Genomic DNA, 15,931 nt, shown 5'->3' with positions numbered 1-15,931 from the left:
AAAGAACTAAAGTAAATCTGGACAATAATATATTAAAAAAATGGAACATAAACAAAGATAGATATTATAAAAAGCAAGCTGCAATTCTGGAGATAAAAGTGCAATCACTGACTGTAGTAACAGACTTGAGGGGTAGAAAAAATAATCAATAAACTAGAAAATAGGTTATTTAAATTTATTGTGTATGTAGAGGAAAAATAAAAAAGAATCAGAACCTAAGGAACTTATGATAAGCCATTAAATAGATTAATATATGCATTATGGAAATCCCAGAAAGAGAAGAGAGAGACAGAAAGGGCCCAAGAGTATATCAGAAGAAATAATGATCAAAAATTTTCTAAATTTGAGAAAAGACATGGATATACAAATACAAGAAGCATAATGAAATCCAAAAATCCAGAGATCCACTCCAAGACACATTATAATCAAACTGTAAAAATCAAAGAGAAAATCTTGAAAGCATCCAGAGATAGAGACTCATCATATGCAGAAAATTCTCTGTCAAATTATCAATGGATTTCTCAGCTGAAAGTTTGCAGGTCAGGAGGCAGTGAGATAATATAATTAAAGTATACAAGAAAAATAAAAACCTATTGACCAAGTATATTATAGCCACCAAAACTGTGCTTTTAAAAATGAGGGAGTAATTAAGACATTCCCACATAAACAAAAGCTGAGAAAGATCATTACCACTAAGCCTTCCCTGAAAGAAACACTAAAGGGGACCCTTCAACTTGAAATCAAAGGACTCTAGACAGCAACTGGAAACTATGTGAAAATATAAAGTTCTCCAGTAAAGGTAAATATATAAACACATGTAAAAATAGGTATATATTGTTTCAATTTCTTAATTCCATTTTTTATTATTTTCTAGAATTTAAATGTAATATTTGACATCAATAAAAGGAAGTGGAAGAAGGTCTAGTTAGGGAGAAGGAAGGTAACAATTTCCTGTACCCCTCCTTGTAAACTCATTCATGGCTCTTCCAATTAAAGATCAAAGCCGCATTTTCTCTAACATTCTGGGGAAGACGACCTGGATAAATAATTTTATTGAAAATTAAAGTGGGTGGTTTTAAGGAGAAAGATTTAAAACAGGAATGCTCTATGTTAAGTGCTGTTAAAACTGAATTAGGACGTCTTCATACTCTTTGATTTTGTAAGTTCACCTCTTCCCTGCAATAAGAAACATTAAGCAGATGCTAAAATCTCACCAAAACACGTAGAATGTATCTGTGGTGTCTTTGCTTATAGAACAAGTAAGACAAAATACCCTGATTTGATTTTGATATGCTGAAATTATCTATTTATATCAGCTTAGCACAGAAACTCCAAGGACGCCCTCACCTCTACTCTGCATGCTAATCTCAACTTCTGAGAATGTGCCCCCCAAATCTGATAAATGCTATAAGTTCTATGTTTATACCTTTCTCTTGAGAGTTCTCATTTTCCTTACTTTACATCACTATTTTTCCGTATTTATTCCTCTCTTTCCTGACTACTGCTTTAGGAAAAAAACAAAACTACCTTTCTCTCTACTATATTTGGCTTTACCTCCCACCTGCCAAGTACACAAATATTGCCTATTTTTTATAGTCACATTTGGACAATTTCTCAGCCAGTTTTTGCCTAATGTGTCCCACTGTAGAGTTGATCATTTTGGGAGATCTAAATGATAGGACTCGTGGGTTCTAAGGAGTTCTGTGTAGATTGTTGATTAACAAGAGGATTCATTTCCTCTGGGACACATTCCTATAGAGACAGATGACAGCCTCAAGGTTTAGTACTCAAGAGTAATCAATCCATGTAGGAAAAACTTATCTTAGTCATTAGATTCAACTAAAAGAGCCATTCTGGGGACACATTTTCCATGTATGATTTAATGAGAGGGACCATGGACACTCTGATGCTGGCTGACACTGCAGAACACCTTACTTATTTATGAATAAATTGTTCCAATCTGATAAATCAAAGAATTCCCCTTGAAAACAGTCCCTCCTGGTAATATGTTTTTGCTGCAAGGCAGAATGAATTAATCATCTTCAAATCACATCAGCAAATGTTAAAACCAACTCTATGCATATGATAGAAAAAAATTAATGGAAATACTTTGGGAAACACAAGTGAGAAAATGTAATACAGACATACTGGTATTTAAGACATGCTATACAGTAGGATCTTGATGAGCTCTAGGATGTGAAATGCATGGCATTTTGTTAGAGCTGATGAAATCCATGTTATCCTTTCTAAGTCTGCCAGTATAGAGACAGCTCAATGCAAAAAGTCTTGCCTAGTTGACAACCAAATAGAGCTCAACATAGAAGCTGCATAATCACAGGGTCTAAAGAATTGGAATTTGTTCTTTGAATCAGTGCCACAATAAACTCTATTTAAACAAATACAAATATATGTGGGAAGAAATAGAAATGAAAACATTTTGAAATAACAAAACCAAAAACAGCTGGATCATTTCAGCTTGGCTGATCTTATTTTCTGCCACAGCAATGAAATTTATAGCTTTGTTAAATAACTTTTGTTTAATAAAAGAATCCAGGCAGATTGCTGATTTTTTTTTCCAATTGTAATAGCAATTTGAGCAAATGACCACTTAAAGCCATACTTTCATGGGATATAATTTGTTTCTCTCCCTTTCAGAATGCTACTCTTTTAAATATGGATATATTCTCATATCTTCTCTCACACCTGTTTCTTCAAGGAAGTTTAAAGAGCACCAATTCCATGTCCTGGCTATTGTAAATAATGCTGTTATGAATATTGGGGTGCATGTGTATTTTTGAATTATGGTTTTCTCAGGGTATATGCCCAGTAGTGGGATTGCTGGTTCATATGGTAGTTCTATTTTTAGTTGATTTTTTTAAATAAGTTTATTTATTTAATTAATTTATTTTTGGCTGTGTTGGGTCTTCATTGCTGTACACGGGCTTTCTCTAGCTGTGGTGAGTGAGGGCTACTCTTTGTTGCGGTGCACAGGCTTCTCATTGTGGTGACTTCTCTTGTTGAGGAGCACGGGCTCTAGGCACGCAGGCTTCAGTAGTTGTGGCACATGGGCTCAGTAGTTGTGGCTCATGGGCTCCAGAGCGCAGGCTCAGTAGTAGTGGCGCACGGACTTAGTTGCTCCACAGCATGTGGGATCTTCCCGGACCAGGGCTCGAATCCGTGTCCCCTGCATTGGCAGGCAGATTCTTAACCACTGCACCACCAAGGAAGCCCCTGATGTACAGCTTTGAAACTCTGAGCCATAGAGTGCCACCCAGTACTGCCTGAGAGAATGATTAGATGGATGACTGAATATATTTTTGTAAGAAGGTAATATATATTAATTTCTGGAAGTATTAAAATTGAGACACCAGTGAGATCTCCAAACGACAAAAATACAGATCATTACAAGGTATGGCCTACTTCACTCAGACCACAATAATGCCTGAAGTTTGCCTTTAAAAAATACCAGACATTTTCAGGGCTCCACATCTTTTTCTAAGCCTATTTGCACTGACAGATGACCTTTGAGGTCCTTCCTATTAGACAAAGCATGAGGTAGTCTTCAAAGTTTCAGTGACAAATTCCTTGTCTTCTTTTCTTCAAAACCCAGGTCTTCAATTGCATATTTCTGTTTCTATTTAATCAGTGCATTTTCTTGTTCAGTATTATAATGTAGTTACTCTCCACTTCTGCATGTAGTCACGTGGTTGTAGAGAGAACCACTGTCTGATTTCTGCTTTCTAAGGGGGTGCATATCAAGTGGACAGTGTGCAATTAAGTACTAAAATAGACGAATTAGTTCTAAGGCTTTCTTGTACATTCCAAATCCTTTCTCTAAAGCTTTATAACGTTGGAAATATTCAGAGAGTTATGACTGTCCATTAGACTCTAATCTCCTTGAAGGTAGATGTATTGCCAAATTTATGTTTCTGTTTTTTTTTTTTTTTTTGCCTTCCACAGAGATTCATTTACTAGGGATATCAATGAACATATGTTTTAAGAAGGAACATGTAAGAGAGTGCATTAGAAGCATGGAACCACAAATTGACTGTTTTAGACAGGTAGAGAGGGACTACAAAAGCATAAGGTATTAATACTTGTTTCATTCATTCATTCAGTACTTATTTTAAAAGATGAATAAACATCCCAAGCAGGAGAAAAACCCAGGTGAATACACAGAAGTGAGAACGGGAACTAAATATTCGGGAAACATGGACAAGACTCGGTAGAATGTTACGCAGGGTTTGTATTTAACAAAGAGGGGTGATCTTGTTGAGAAGCTGAGTGGGATCACTGAAGCTAAGGAGGGAAAAACTGAGGATGTGGGGATAGCCAATGCTTCTAAAGTCCATTTGTAAAAGGACACAGAGGACCATATTATTAGGACCCAAACCACATGCTTCCCTGTCAACTAAATTTTCATTTAAATTGCAGTGTAATTTTGACAAAATGAGCACCATCTGAAACTTATTTGGCTGTGCAAATTAATAGTTACATGGCACAGAGCAAACATATTGCAGACCCAGTGGCCAGTGGGTATATATATATATATATATATATATATATATATATATATATATATATATATATTTCCAAAATAGAGCTTTCAGAATTCCCAGGGATACTGTCTTTGGAACTCTGAGCATTGCCTAATGGAAGTTTCTGATTGGCTGCCATTCAAGTCATGCCCAAGTCCATGATGTGGCACTGCATGTTGTATGCTTTATTTTTAATTTATAAACTCTATTTCAAAATCTCAGTAAAACATGACAGGCATGGCTGTTTGCAGAAATTATGACACTTTTCAAGCAGGTAAAATCCCTGAGTCTATAGCTGCTGTGCCTTGTTTCAGCACCTAAGGCAATTAATACTCACCCCAAAGTGCTGATGACCCATCCTGCTTTATCCTTTGACTGTGTTGTGTTTGCTCCATTGTATCCCATGAAGATTTACTAAATTGACAAGTGAGTGTGAAAACCTGATGGAAAGTTCTTAAACAGTCACATGGGAAATGAATTCATTTATATTGGTTTTCTACTCAAGGAATGATATCATCTTTGGTCTGTTAACAAAGGAAAACAGAGTAGGTATGCTTGACATTCCTACACTGTAGTTGTTAAAAAAAAAGTGCCTATTAAGTTATTTGGAAGGTTCAGGAGTAAGCAAAAACACAGGTAGAATCACTCCCTACTTTGTAGCTATGACCTGATCAAGTCACTTGATCACTGTAAGTCTGAGCTTTCTCAACTAAAAGTTGAGCAATGATACCTTTTAGGGTACTTTGACTATCAATGAGATAACTAAAATGTACCTGGGACATGGTAAACCTTCAGTAAATAGTAGCTATTTAACCACCTTATATCCTTAATATTCTGTTCACTGTGTCCTGTCAGACTAACAAAACTAAAATGTGACTAGCTCTCAGGAGTTAGTTAACATCCTTTCAGGACAGGGATACCTGGTCAGACTCACCAACAAAAGTGATGGGGAAACAGGAGGAGAGCTTGAAATTTTTCCTGAAAAAGTGAGTCACCAGTTTATCTATCCATGGATGTCTGATACCAGAAGAGAGAAAAGCTAAGTAGAATTTGGGAAATACAGTCAAAGAAAGAAAAGGAAACTGGGATAAAACATGTGGATCTGGTAAGGAAATGAGAAGAGCAAAATTGATAGTGAGAGGGGCACCTAAAGTCCAACTCAAATCAGAATTAAGAGGCTTCTCTAAGGAAGTTAGACCCCACGGTTCACTGTATGTATTTATAGGGCCCTGTACATGTAGGTCTTTTTTAAAATTATTTTTTTAATTTAACAACTTTATTGGTGTATAATTGGTTTACAATGTTGTGTTAGCTTCTGCTGTATAACAAAGCGAACCAGCTATAATGTATACATATATCCCCATATCCCCTCTCTTTTGCTTCTCCCCCCAACTTTCCCAATCCCACCCTTCTAGGTGGTCACAAAGCACTGAGCTGATCTCCCTGTGCTATGCAGCTTCTTCCCACTAGCTATCTATTTTACATTGGGCAGTGTGTACATATCAATACTACTCTCTTACTTCATCCCAGCTTCCCCTTCACCCTCCCCCTCCCCATGTCCATGAGTCCATTCTCTACGTCTGCATCATTATTCCTGTCCTGACCCTAGATTCTTCATATCCATTTTTCTTTTTTCTTTTTTTTTTTTTAGATTCCATATATATGTGTTAGCATACAGTATTTGATTTTTTCTTTCTGACTTAACTTCACTCTGTATGACATATTCTAGGCCCATCCACCTCACTACAAATAACTCAATTTTGCTTCATTTTATGGCTGAGTAATATTCCATTGTGTATTGTGTATATATGCCACATATATCCGTCTTCTTTACCCATCACCTGTTGATGGACACTTAAGTTGCTTCCATGTCCCAGCTATTGTACATAGTGAGTGCTGCAGTGAACATAGTAGTACATGTTTCCTTTTGAATTATGGTTTTCTCAGGGTATATGGCCAATAGTGGGATTGCTGGGTCACATGGTAGTTCTATTTTTAGTTTTTTAAGGACTCACCATATTATTCTGCATAGTGGCTGTATCAATTAACATTCCCACAAACAGTACAGTGGGTTCCCTTTTCTCCACACCCTCTCCAGTATTTATTGTTTGTAGATTTTTTGATAATGGCCAATCTGACCAGTGTGAAGTGATATCTCATTGTAGTTTTGATTTGCATTTCTCTAATGATTAGTGGTGTTGAGCATCCTTTCATATGTTTGTTGGCAATCTGTATATCTTCTTTGGAGAAATACCTATTCATATCTTCTGCCCATTTTTGTATAGGGTTGTTTGCTTTTTTGATATTGAGCTGCATAAGCTGCTTGTATATTTTGGAACTTAATCCGTTGTCAGTTGCTTCACATACAAATATTTCCCCCCATTCTGAGGGTTGTCTATTTGTATTGTTTATGGTTCCTTTGCTGTGCAAAAGCTTTTAAGTTTCATTAGGTCTCATTTATTTATTTTTGTTTTTATTTCCATTTCTCTAGGAGGTGGGTCAAAAAGGATCTTTCTGTGATTTATTTCAAAGAGTGTTCTTCCTATGTTTTCCTCTAACAGTTTTATAGTGTCTGGCCTTACATTTAGGTCTTTAATCCATTTTCAGTTTATTTTTGTGTATGGTGTTAGGGAGTGTTCTAATTTCATTCTTTTGCATGTAGTTGTCCAGTTTTCCCAGCACCACTTACTGAAGAGGCTGTCTTTTCTCCATTGTATATTCTTGCCTCCTTTATCAAAGATAAGGTGACCATATGTGCATGGGTTTATCTCTGGGCTTTCTATCTTCTTCCATTGATCTGTATTTCTGTTTTTGTGCCAGTACCATACTGTCTTGATTACTGTAGCTTTCTAGTATAGTCTGAAGTCAGGGAGCCTGATTCCTCAAACTTCGTTTTTCTTTCTCAAAATTGCTTTGGCTATTCAGGGTCTTTTGTGTTTCCATAGAAATTGGGAAATTTTTTGTTATAGTGCTGTGAGAAATGTCATTGGTAGCTTGATAGGGATTGCAATGAATCTGTAGATTTCATTGGGTAGTAGAGTCATTTTTACAATATTGATTCTTCTAATCCAAGAACATGGTATATCTCTCTATCTGTTTGTATCATTTTTAATTTATTTCATTAATATCTTTTAGTTTCCTGCATACAGGTCTTTTATCTCCTTAGGTAGGTTTATTCCTAGGTATTTTATTATTTTTGTTGCAGTGGTAAATGAGAATGTTTCCTTAAATTCTCTTTCAGATATTTCATCGTTAGTGTATAGGAATACAGGAGATTTCTCTGCATTAATTTTGTATCCTGCTACTTTACCAAATTCATTGATTAACTCTGGTAGTTTTCTGGTGGCATCTTTAGGATTTTCTATGTCCAGTATCTTGTCATCTGCAAACAGTGACAGTTTTACTTCTTTTCCAATTTGGATTACTTTTATTTCTTTTTCTTCTCTGATTTCTGTGGCTAAAACTTCCAAAACTATGTCGAATAATAGTGGTGAGAGTGAGCGACCTGTCTTGCTCCTGATCTTAGCGGAAATGTTTTCAGTTTTTCACCATTGCGAACAATGTTGGCTGTGGGTTTGTCATATATGGTCTTTATTATGTTGAGGTAAGTTCTCTCTATGCCTGCCTTCTGGAGAGTTTTTAACATAAATGGGTGTTGAATGTTGTTGAAAGATTTTTCTGATGTCTATCAAGATTATCATACTGTTTTCATCCTTCAATTTGTTAATATAGAGTATCACATTGATTGATTTGCGTATATTGAAGAATCCTTGCATTCTTGGGATAAACGCTACTTGATCATGGTGCATGACCCTTTTAATGTGCAGTTCGATTCTGTTTGCTAGTATTTTGTTGAGGATTTTTGCATCTATGTTCATCAGTGATATTGGTCTGTAGTTTTGTCTTTTTGCGACATCTTTTTCTTGTTTTAGTATCAGGGTGATGGTGGTCTCAGAGAATGAGCTTGGGAGTGTTCCTCCTTCTGCTGTATTTTGGAAGAGTTTGAGAAGGATAGGTGTTATCTCTTCTCTAGATGTTTGATAGAATTCACCTGTGAAGCTATCTGGTCCTGGGCTTTTGTTTGTTGGAAGATTTTTTATCACAATTTCAATTTCAGTGCTTGTGATTGCTCTGTTTATATTTTCTATTTCTTCCTGGTTTAGTATGAGAAGGTTGTGCTTTTTTGTGATTTCTTCCAGGTTGTTCATTTTATTGGCATGTTTACGTGTAGTAATCTCTCATAATCCTTTGTATTTCTGCAGTGTCAGTTGTTACTTCTCTTTTTCATTTCTAATTCTGTTGATTTTAGCCTTCTCCCCTTTTTTCTTGATGAGTCTGGCTAATGGTTTATCAATTTTGTTTATCTTCTCAAAGAACCAGCTTTTAGTTTTATTGATCTTTGTTATTGTTTCCTTTATACCTTTTGCACTTTTACTTGATCTGATCTTTATGATTTCTTTCCTCCTGCTCACTTCAGTTCTTTTTTTTGTTTTTCTTTCTCTAATTACTTTCAGTGTACATTTGTGTTGTTTATTTGTGATTTGTCTTGTTTTGTGAGGTAGGATTATATTGCTATAAATTTCCCTCTTAGGACTGCTTTTGTTGCATACCATAGGTTTTGGGCCATCGTGTTTTTATTGTCATTTGTTTCTAGGTATTTTTTGATTTTCTCTTTGATTTCTTCAGAGATCTCTTGTTTATTCAGTAGTGCATTGTTTAGCCTCCATGTGTTTGTATTTTTTACAGTTTTTTTCCTGTAATTGATATCTAATCTCATAGTATTATATTTGGAAAAGATACTTGATATGATTTCAATTTTCTTAAATTTACCATGGCTTGATTTGTGACCTAAGATATAATCTATCCTGGAGAATGTTCCATGAGCACTTGAGAAGAAAATATATTCTGTTGTTTTTGGATGGAATGTCCAATACATATCAATTAAGTTCATCATGTTTAATGCGTCATTTAAAGCTTATGTTTCCTTCCTTATTTTCCTTTTGGATGATCTGTCCATTGGTGAAAGTGGGGTGTTAAAGTCCCCTATGTTTATTGTCTTACTGTCGATTTCCCCTTTTATGGCTATAGCATTTGCCTTATGTATTGAGGTGTTCCTATGTTGGGTGCATAAATATTTACAATTGTTATATCTTCTTCTTGGTTTGATCCCTCAATCATTATGTAGTGCCCTTCTTTGTCTCTTGTAGTAGTCTTTATTTTAAAGTCTATTTTGTCTGATATGAGAATTGCCACTCCAGCTTTCATTTGATTTCCATTTGCATGTAGTATCTTTTTCCATCCCCTCAATTTCAGTCTGTATGTGTCCCTATGTCTGAAGTGAGTCTCTTGTAGACAACATATATATGGGTCTTGCTTTTGTATCCATTCAGCCAGTCTATGTCTTTTGGTTGGAGAATTTCATTCATTTACATTTAAGGTAATTATCAATATGTACGTTCTTATTACCATTTTCTTAATTGTTTTGGGTTTGTTATTGTAGGTCTTTTCTTTCTCTTTTGCTTCTTGCCTAGAGAAGTTCCTTTAGCATTTGTTGTAAAGCTGGTTTGGTGGTGCTGAATTCTTGTAGCTTTTACTTGTCTGTAAGGTTTTTAATTTCTTCGTTGATTCTGAGTGAGATCTTGCTCAGTAGAATAATCTTATTTGTAGGTTTTTCCCTTTCATTGCTTTAAATATGTCTTGCCACACCCTCTGACTTGCAGAGTTTCTGCTGAAAGATCAGCTGTTAACCTTATGGGGGTTCCCTGGTATGTTATGTTTTGCTTTTCCCTTGTTGCTTTTACTATTTTTTGTTTGTATTTAATTTTTGTTATTTTGATTAATATGTATCTTGGCATGTTTCTCCTTGGATTTATCCTGTATGGGACTTTCTGTGCTTCCTCAACTTGATTAACTATTTCTTTTCCCATATTCAGAGAGTTTTCAACTATACTCTCTTCAAATATTTTCTCAGTCCCTTTCTTTTACTCTTCTTCTTCTGCAACTCCTATAATTCAAATATTAGTGAGTTTAATGTTGTCCCAGAGGTCTCTGAGACTGTCCTCAAGTCTTTTCATTCTTTTTTCTTTATTTTACTCTGTGGTGGTTATTTCCACTATTTTATTTTCCAGGTCACTTACCCGTTTTTCTGCCTCTGTTATTCTGCTATTGATTCCTTCTAGAAAATTTTAAATTTCATTTATTGTGTTTTTCATCATTGTTTGCTTGCTCTTTAGTTCTTCTAGGTCCTTGTTAAATGTTTCTTGTATTTTCTCCAGTCTGTTTCCAAGAGTTTGGATCATCTCTCCTATCATTTCTCTGGATTCTTTTTCAGGTAGACTGCCTATTTCCTCTTCATTTGTTTTTTTCTGGTGGGTTTTTACCTTGCTCCTTCATCTGCTGCATATTTCTTTGTCCTCTCATTTTGCTTAACTTACTGTGGTTGGGGATCTTCTTTTTGCAGGCTAAATTTTCATAGTTACCATTGTTTTTGGAGTCTGCCCCCAGTGGGTGAGGTTGGTTCAGTGGCTTGTGTAGGCTTCCTGGTGGGAGGGAGTGTTGCCAGTGTTCTGTTGGTTGGGCTGGATCTTGTCTTTCTGGTGGGCAGGGCCACATCTGGTGTTCTGTTTTGGGGTGTCTGTGAACTTAGTATGATTTTAGGCAGCCTCTCTGCTAATGGGTGGTGTTGTGTTCCTGTCTTACTAATTGTTTGGCATGGGTTGTCCAGCACTGGAGCTTGCTGGCCATTGGGTGGAGCTGGATCTTAGTGTTGAGAAGGAGATCTCTGGGAGAGTCCTCTCCAATTGATATTATGTCAGGCCAGGAGGTGTCTGGTGGTCCAGTGTCCTGAACTTGGCTCTCCCACCTCAGAGGCTGAGGCCTGACACCAGGCCAGAGTACCAAGACCCTGTCAGCCACACAGAATTCCAGTGTTGAAATATCTTTCTAGGTCCTAAACAAAGCTGCTCCTCCCTGGAGTCCATGTCAGCAAATGGAAACTTAGATAAGTCTGTGTGTCTGTAAATGCTCCACTTGACCACCTCAATTAACGTTTACTGAAGTACAGTTGATTTACAATGTTGTGTTAATTTCTGCTGTACAGCAAATGAGTCAATTATACATACACATATATCCATTCTTTTTTATATACTTTCCCATATAGGTAATTACAGAGTATTGATTCGAGTTCCTTGTGTCATACAGTAGGTTATTATTAGTTATTTATTTTATATATAGTAGGGTGTATATGTCAGTCTCAGTCTCCCAATTTATCCCTTTATTGTTCTTCACTGGAAGTCAGAAGCCAGTGACACTTTTGTATGCATCACCACATTCCTGTCTAAATTTTATGTTCTTTTCCAGTGTCATTTATTGTCTATTATTTTATTCATTTTGCATAGTTAAAAACTGTCTATTTTTATATAGGTAGTATATATTATCCATGTCCTTTGACTTAGCCTGGACTAATGAATATTGATCCTTTACTATATAACCTGTTCAGTTGTCTTTCTATTTCTTGGCTTAGTCCTCTGCACTCAGACAGTTTATCCAATTTCAAACTTAGTCAACCCCTCCACTGATACTGGTTTCTTAACAGATGTTTTCTCTATCTTAATATCAACATTTACATGGATAAATTTGCCTCTAAGGACTGTTTCAGAAGCATAACAAATGTTTTGATGTATCTTTATTTTCTTTCACCTAACAGTATTTTCTGAGCCTTTGTCCCTTTGCTTATTCATGTGTGTTGTTTAAGTTTCACAGTTTTGTGTCCCATATTTTCCCTGTTATTTATTTTTTATTTTATTTCTTTTTAGTCAGAATATATATTTTGTAATATTTTTACCATTTCTAATTTATTGAGGTTTATTTTATGTCCTAGCATATGGTCTATCCTGGAAAATGTTCCATGAATATATGAAAATATTGGATGTTTTGTTGTTGTGTGGAGTGTTTTTTAGATGTCTACTAGTTCTAGTTGGTGTAGAGCATTGTAAAGTCTTCTATTTTCTTGTTGATCTTCTATTGTTCGATATGTTATTGAAAGTGGGGAATTGTATGCTTGAATTATTATTGTTTTCTATATCTCCCTTCATTTTTGTCAGTTTTTGTCTGACATATTTGATTATCTGTTATTAAGTTCATACATGTATATAATTGTTATGTCTTCCTGATAGACTGAGCATTTTATTTTTATAAAACATTATTCTGACTTCTTTTCAATTCACAAGTCTACTTCATCTGATATTAGCAGAGCCCCTTCATATTTCTTGTGTTTGAATGATGTAACTTTTTCCAAGCATTAATTTAAGTCTATTATATCTTTGAACATAAAATATTTCTTTTGTAGACATTCTTTAATCAGATCATGTTTTGTTAATCTGTCTTTTGATTACTTTGTTTAATACATTCACATTTAATATTGTTATTGAAATAGTTGGATGATATCTGCCATTTTATTCTTTTTTCTATATTTCTCACATCACTTTGTTTCTGTAATTTTCTTATACAATATTCTTTTCCATTAGTGAATGATTTCTAATATAGCATTTTAATTTCTTATATTGTGTTTTCACTGTATCCTTTTAATTTTTTTTTTTTTTTTTTAGCATCAAGCTGTTCAATTCTACTAATGTCTGGCTGATTATTCAACCATTTTCAACACAGCCTTGTGGCATAAATTGCTGTACAGACTAATGCGATCAAATTGGGGATCCTTTGCAGCAGGAACAGTTTCTGATGTCAGTGTTTGGTATTTATTCAGATTCCAGGAGGGCTCCCCTCAGCTAACTTACTCCTTAGTTCTCTCCAGTTAACTAGCCTGCCTAGATTTTAGTCTGTATCTTGAATCTCCTCCCAGTTGTCCATTACCAGAACTTCCGCTGTTTTTATGAGGGCCTTTATGCTCAAACTTCTTCACTCTTTGTTGTAAAGGAAATAAGTTCCTTGGGCAGAGGTTAAGAGCTCTCTGTTTTAAGACTCACAGACATAGAGAACAGACTTGTGGTTGCCAAGGGGGAGGGGGATAGGGGAGGGTTGGACTGGGAGTTTGGAGTTAACAAATACAAACTATTATATATAGGATAGACAAACAAAAAAGTCCTACTGTATAGCACAGAGAACAGTATTCAATATCCTGTGATAAACCATAATGAAAAAGAGCATTTGTATATATATGTATAACTGAATCACTTTGCTGTACATCAGAAATTAACAATATTGTAAATCAACTATACTTCAATTTTTTTTTTTTTTTTTTAAGAAAGAGCTGTCTAGGAGGCAGGTTAGCTTTTGGCTTGATCCTTTCTCCTGGCATGAAGATCCTCTTTCCCATAATGAAACCACTGCCTCATGCTCTAAGGCAAGGATGATCAAGCCCCCAGTCTTCTCAGTATGCTGTACCCAAGAAGGCTTATAATATAAGGTCTCACCCTGGACTTAGCTTCAGCAACAGGTAGCTAGGGCCAAGGTGAGAAATGTTGACATCCTGCTCCTCCAGGAATGAAGTCCTCTGACTGAGAAACGAGCAGAGAAGGAGCCTTGTGTTCTTGGATAAAGCAACATGGAATAGACTCTCTACTTCACTGAGACTGGAGTGGAGAGGCAGAAAGTAGTCTTCATTCAAATACCACAAACTTTCACCTTTCTTATCAAATTTTTGCCAATGTTCTTGAATGGCTGTTTATTCTTTGATGGTTTATCCTTCAGACCTTCCTTTCCAGAGACCTCAAATGATAATTTTTGTTAATAGTTTTTAATACATTCAATGGAGAGAGAAAGTCAGTGGAACCCTCAACACTGTCACACTACAGGTAGACCTCATGTGGCTATATCTTTATAAACTTTAGTTTGTATGCATACAAACAGAAATATTTATAGAATAAATAATATGGTAATTGAGATTTAATTCAAAATATTGTAAGGAAGTGCTTAGAGATATAGATGAAATGAAATAGGTTTAAGAATAATTAAATTGAGTAAAGGATGAGCCAAGTTTATTAAATTTTTTTCTCTCTTTCTCTTGCTCTCTCCCTCCTTTGTTATCCTTTTCTCTCCAAACATGTATATGGTAGGTGTGTGTGTCTGTGCATGTGTGTGTGTATGTGTGCATGCTCAATTTCAGACAGTATCTGGAGGATATAAAAGAAATCTACTCAGTAGCTTCCTCTGGTGTTTGGGGCAAGAGAATGTAGGAGAGAGAATTAATTGTTAGGATATACCTTTTTCCTCCTAAAGAAGTTTTAGATGATTCTGAAATATGGCTGTGTTTCCAATTTGAATCTATTAATATAGTGCAGGTTATTATTTTGTAAAGAGCAAAATTGTTCAAGATCACTCAGTAAGTTAGTGCAGAGTTAAGATTTGGATCCAGACCCTCTAACACCTGACTCCTAAATCCAGAGTTCACTTATATAATGTCACACGGCCATCCTGATTTTAGGCCAAGTTTACTCTGTTTTTCAGATAACTAGAAAAGGGTCCATTAAAAATTATTTGAGAACATGTAGTTATAAAAAAAAAAAAAAACATTTTGGAGGATTGAAATTAGCATATGTACCTGCTTCATGCAAAGTTGTTACTAAAGATTGACTTTGATTTAAATTACTTTTGGAAGAAGAAATGTGGTTGTGAGCAGGGAAACTAAATCATCTTATCAGGATGAACCTACATCATGACATCCACTGATTGTGATCCACATCTGCCTAGGTAATATATATTTATTTAACTTAGGCCTCCAGGGTAAAATGAATCTTTTTGTAATTTTTCCAATAATGGCAATAATAATGATATATGTGTTCATAAGAAATATAAATGAGTAGGTCATGTATTATAAAATCACAGACTGAACAAAAATGGGATATTTAAAAACTTTAATAAATCTTAAATATTCCATAAAAATCTTCATTTCTCACTGCTCCTTATGCATCATAGCAGTGCTATAATGTTTAACAATGATCTTTCTGGGTTTTTGTTTTTTTGGGTTTTTATAGACCTCCAATTTGTAGTGTTTGCCAAATTCTGTAGTATAAATACTCTGACTATGATCAAGTTCAACCTACCAATAGTTAACAACTAGCCAATAAAATTCCTGAAAGTTTAACAATCGGGTCTCACAAGCTGGTATGTCAGCCCCAGCATACCTATTGAGCTCACGGCCCAATGGGAACATGTGCGTTTGAAAATTAAACCCAATATAATGCTAGGTTTTTAGAGACAGTAGAGACAAGTGGAGGTTTTGACAATGTCTAATTTTATGTGACAACTTGACAGGGCTATGGGGTGCCCAGATATCTGGTCAAACGTTATTGGGTGTGTCTGTGAAGGTGCTTCTAAAGGAGATTAACATTTTAATTGGTAGACTGAGTAAAGCAGATTGTCTTCTTTAATGTGGGTGG

The sequence above is a fragment of the Grampus griseus genome (genome assembly GCF_964374135.1).
Source record: "Grampus griseus genome assembly, chromosome: 7".
Lineage (NCBI taxonomy): Eukaryota > Metazoa > Chordata > Mammalia > Artiodactyla > Delphinidae > Grampus > Grampus griseus.
The sequence above is the reverse complement of the archived record's forward strand: the minus strand, read 5'-3'. Positions refer to the sequence as shown.